This window comes from Mastacembelus armatus, chromosome 7 (genome assembly GCF_900324485.2).
Source record: "Mastacembelus armatus chromosome 7, fMasArm1.2, whole genome shotgun sequence".
NCBI classification, from domain to species: Eukaryota; Metazoa; Chordata; class Actinopteri; order Synbranchiformes; family Mastacembelidae; genus Mastacembelus; species Mastacembelus armatus.
The window spans coordinates 5,672,244-5,678,243 of record NC_046639.1 but is presented as its reverse complement, the minus strand read 5'-3'; positions in this window follow the sequence as shown (position 1 = coordinate 5,678,243).

The following is a 6,000-nucleotide window of genomic DNA, read 5'->3' as shown; positions in this document are numbered from 1 at the left end:
TCTCTTTGGGGGAAATGTGTTTCTTTTGTTATAAGAGATCTCCCTAAATCAGCTTGTGAAGGACCTCAAATTTGAAGTGTTTTATATGGCCTGACCCTCTTGTCCTTATTTTATGAATAAGCAAACATCATTTTTCACACTGGAACTGAACACCAGTCTTCGGTGGAAAAATCTGTTTACTGACCCATTCATCCACACCAGCTGCGATTAGTAGAGGTCAAATAGCGAAACTATCATCGTGAACTTCTGCAGTTGTATTTCTTTATTCACAACACAGTCTGACAGCCGTGTGAAGCAAACATACCAGTAATTGCTGGTTCCTATCTGAGCAAAAAACTCCCTACCAACTGAAACCTGTCCAAGAATAGATGTAAAAGTGAATAAAGAATACAAACATCAATGTTTTTGTTATAAATCGCTATATTCTAATGAAATGAAATACACATGCAATAAATAGAAATAATGAAAGGCATTACCCGTCTTGCAAAAGGAAGTTGTTTTCATATTAGTTGCATATGATCTCACATTTTGCTACTCTTGTTGCTCTTGTAAGTTCATTATGGTATTTGTTGGATGAATGGTAATGTTCTGGGCCTGAGTAATATTCCTTAGTATTACTGAACCGTGAATCAGACTGTGTCAGCAACTTCTATGGCCCATGACCCCATTTTCATGCCGTAAACTTTTAATGACCCTATGTTGTGATATCAGATTAAATATGCCATATATTTGTATTCTATTTCCAGGGTCATGTGTGGAGCTCTTTTATATAAAAAAATAATCTATAAAACACATGAGCCATAGAAATATGTTTTGACCTTGTATACAACCCCACGAGAGGCACCGACTCCAAAGTTAAGAAACTTTGCACTCCTTGGTTTCAGCCAAGCTGTGAGCATGTGTATTGTTACATTCATAGTCGGCACTCTGATGTTTGGGCCAAAATAACAGATGACCATGTTGACGAGGCTGGAGCTGTCACAATTCCCGTTCACCTCTGTGACTGCTGGCATGGCAAACCACACTTCTCAATCTGCCTCTCCGTCACCATTTCAAATTAACTGTTGGACTCACACATAATTATAAGTTATTACAGTAATATTTCTGTTCTGCTGTATAGTAAATAGTGGCTGCTAATAAAAAAAAGCTGATCTCATAAAGCGTCATCAGGGATTATAATGAGTTGGATTGCAGCCAAGGATATTTTCCCCCATTTGACACTGTTTCAGCATAGGAGCTTTTAATGAGTGTCATAATTATGCTCTCCAAACATAATCTTGAAATTAAATTTAAAAAAAAATGGGGTGGGGGGAGATATCCTCTTGCTCAGCAGCTGCTGCAGGGCTCAATAAAAAAAAAAAAAATCCAAATCATGATTTGGTGGAAATGTTTTTCTTTGGGAAAGCATTTATTTCATTCAAGAGAAATAGTTTTCATTCACTTATCATATTACGACACAGTAAAAGATGATAACAAAATCTAACTTGGAGCTCTTATTAATGTACAGTATATGAATAGATTGGCTTGTTATGCATAAACCATGAATCAGCAAATTAAGGAAATTACATTAGCATTTAAAAAAATAAAAAAACACCACCTGTGCATGACTGCATTTGAATTTACAATTGCAGCAGATGCATATGGATTAGATAGATGCACACTCCTCTTCTTTTGTTTTTTTCCTTAATTATTTAGGCAGCTCACATGTGAGTGTAACAGTGCCAAACATTCAAGTGTGTGAGGAATAAATGTCACATTGTTTTATCAGCTTAATGAACACTGGATACTGTACTGTAGCTCTGGTTTTATCAAAATTAATCACTTAACAAACAGCCTTTATGCAGCTTGAATTATCTGCTCCATCCTATAAAACATGCATTAAGCTTTATGGGACTGTCAGTAAACTTTAATTAGTTTAGCAAATAACTGCAGAGAATAACAGTCAGCATCAACTACCGTTTACTTAAACACTACAAGCATTTGGGAAAAATTAGTCCCTTTTTACTATGAGCGATGAGGGTCTCACATGGGGTCTCCTACCAAAGTCACAATAGTTTGTGTTATTGTGTTTGTGAATTTGTTTATGCTCTTCTTGCTGGTTAGAAATGGATAAGATTTGGTAACATTTGCCTGATCACTTTGGCATTTAGGTTTTCAGACTCAGAGTTGTGTCTCTTCCAGTTGCAGGAGGCAAATGATTTTTCTTAGAAAAAAAAAATACCAACTGAAAATCATTTCACCAATTGGCCACAATCAAAACTCCAAATTAATGCTAATAGTATTCTGTAACTTGATGTGTAAACAAGAAAATGTATGCTAATAAAACGACCATGTCAATTTAAGCAATAATATGCTGTGTTTCCACTGCCCAAAGTAGACGAGATCAGGACTCATCACTCAGAGTAGGAAGGTAATTGTGAAAATCTGTTTTCAACACCTTTTAAAGCAAAACAAAAATATATAACCTCTACAAACTGAACTGATGAATTTCCAAATATTTTGAACTTTTCAGCCATTTTGAGTAGTAATGTGACTGAGGATGAGAAACTTGGATGAAAGCTCAGTGGTACTTTCTCTAAGGATGGTAAAACCAATTTATCCTCTACAGGCTGGGTCTCTCAAACTGTTTTTATTCATTTTTGCCAGAGGGAGTATAGTCCCACTTAGCAATGTTGCAAAAAACAAAATTTGCTGCACCTTCCCTCAGTCATGTCTTCCACCAGCAATTCTTGTAGAAGTGGTTTATAGAGTAGACATAATTAGATATCACTTATTCTTGTTACATTTGTATGTTATTAAATAAAAAACAAATCCAGGGAGGAGTTACAGCCATTGACTTGATATTCTGTAGAGTGACACATTGATCCGTTTCCTAATATATTCGACTTCAGTGGGGGGCACTGAGCCAGGTGATATCTCAGTCTCTTTCAAGCACTTGAAATTTCAAATTACATTTCTCACCTCTCGCTGTGAAAATGTGTTACTTCAGAGACAAGACGGGTGTTAGTTATGCCTCAAGTGAGGATATGTGAGGCCAATTAATGGAAATCAGAGTTATTTAAAAAAAAATCAAATATAATGATGAATATCAGTGTTGGGTGATGTCTTAATTTATATGTTGCTCAACCAACCAGGTCTGTGACACTGTATTTTGTCACAGCGTGCTTTGAGCTAAATGCTCAATACATGCTGACAACCTCATGGTAATAACATTTATAGTAAGTATATCCTTATTTATATAATATTCAATATTATAATTTATATTTTTGTTAGAGACATTTGACCAAAAGATCCTGGGATTAAAGTCATTACAATGAATCCTCTGAGGACCATTAATATCTGTAGCAGTCCATCCAACAGTTGTAAAGATAATGCCATCTTAATTAAATAGCATATATAAAAGCAAAGTAAACGAATTACCTATGTTAATAGATTAAATTGGGAATGATAAACCAATGTCTATACAAAGTTCTGTGAAAGTTTGTAAAGTACATGTTGAGATATTTCCCTAAATAAGTTACTGACTGCTAAAGGAAAAGTCACAGGATGACAAAGACATTAAAATTGATCCTTTAGGGACCTTCACTATATTAGCCAGTCTTTACAGCAATCTCCCAAGATATTTTAATCAGTGGATAGGAGAAAATTAAGGGAATCACCAAAGTCATTTGGTTTCATCCTCTGGGGAAACTACATCTTTGTACAACATTTCATGGGAATTCATCCAATAGCTGTCGAGCTCTTTCAAACTGGACTGATCAACATAATAACAGAGCACAAAATTGTAATCCTCAGAGCCATGGCACTGGCATGGCTAAAAATACAGTGATGTTGCAAAGAGATAATAAGCAGAAGGAAGGGCAGGGCAGGGCAGGGCAGGGCAAGGAACAGTTTCATAATACTGCAGGGTAGTACGTATGCGCAGATTAGGTGTAACCACAACTCCTACAGAAATGATTTTGAAAAATGTGAAACCACTTAGTAAGTGGATTAGAGGGTGAAAGGGGGCAGTTCTCAGTTCTTTAGTTGTTTCAAAACATTAATTAAATGTGGCTGCATAATACTGCACAATCTGTCAGTGAAGGGTACTTAAAAATGAAGTACAAGTGATTAGTGATAGTGGAAAAGTATAACTGAAGGTTTTTGAGGGTGTGGGTAGCTGACTTAATTTACAGGGTTCATAGTGTGACCTTGGCACTGTTAGGAGACTCATTTTTATAAGCAACAAAATAGTATGTTTATTTTTATGGTTCTTGACTTATGTAGCAGTGTGGTAAGATGTGCATTATTTGTATTGTGTCCAGTATATAACTGTAAAACATACATGAACATCCCAGAAAGAAAATAAGTTTAACATTTGGATACTGCCAATTTGTATTTTACTTGTAGGTCAAGGATTGAATTTGAGGTTAAAGGTAAACAGAATGTCAACAGAACAGAATAAAACAGAATTTCAGTATCTTATGTTTAACTCATTACTGTTGATGAAGATACATGTGTATATACTTGACAGATTTATTACAACTTTTAAACTTCTCTTTCGCACGATGCTTCTAATGAGCTCTGCAAGAGGAAGCAAGAGATGCATCATTCCACAAGTACAGTGGCTGAGGAGATGTGCAATGTGAAGTGGAGCTGTGTTAGCTGAGACTGGGATTGGGCTCATTTAGCCTATATATCTATGAATCTACAGAAACAAAAAGGTATCAGCGTTTCTAAGTCATTATCAGTCAACTCAGATGTCAGGTACAGGAGCAGAACATGTGCAGGGTCTCTGCATAAATTACAGAGTGTGTCTGTGTTTGTGTCTTTATAACACATCAAACACTTAATCTGATGTGGGTTTAAGAACTGACTGTGCGGTAAGTGGCTTAGATTAATATTTTCTATATACAAGGATCCACTTAAAGGTTCAATGTGTAATATTTAGAGTGACTACTAGCAGAAATTGAATATAGCATTCATAAATATACCATTAATACAATCTTGCATTTTCTTTATCTAAGAATGAGTCCTTTTAAATCTATATAGGGAGTGGGTCTCCTTTTACAGAGGCAGTCATATGGCACTGCCATGTTTCTACAGTAGCCCAGAAAGGACAAACCAGACACTGCCTCTATACAGGGAATGTGTTATCCTGTTAAAGGTGACTGCCTCCTCCCTCAGGCCTGGAAATGGATGGATACTCAGTAGGTTGCATTCTGCAATCTCACCACTAGATGCCACTAAACCTTTCACATTTTACAGATTGTACCTTTAATGATTAATGATGAAGAATGATGATTGTTCACTGTTAGCAGTGTGAGACTACAAATGAAATGTGCATAATAGAGACAAATTAAATTTCATAAGTAATGCAATTACAGACAAAATTTATGCAACAATGTGATTAGATACTAATTCAGAACAGGAGTTTCTGGTGAGTTCTGAGTTCTGAGAAATACATAACATGCTCCCAGTACAAACATGGTTGCTTCACCCATTACTAGCTAGCTTACAGCTAATGCCTGCACATTGGCTGTTTGGGGATGAACAAATACAAATGGTCCAGTGATTAAAGTTGCCTGAATGATGCCAGGAGGAATTCACACTGCCTTCAGTCTGATTACTACTTGAGAATTGTGGAGAGAGAGTTGTTCTTGCTTGAAGTCTTTTTGCTAAGCTGTGGTAACGGACTTGACATTAGTTTAAATCTTTTCACTCCCAGAAAGAAAGCGAATAGGCATATAACCCTAAATATTTAACTCTAATACAACAAAAACCATAGTTGTGGCTCCTGGTCACTGACTACCATTATAAGTCATGGCAGAGTTTAACATATATTTCTTAACATGGCTTCATCGTACATTATTAGCTTTTTAGTACTGACTGGTTTTCCTTAGCCCCTGTATACTATCTCACAATGAATACTGCAGTTTTTCTATCACACCTAAAATCAACAAAAAGCCGTTTGATGTCTTGGTGGTAGTTTGCTGTTGCATTTCCCTTCATTAGAGATGT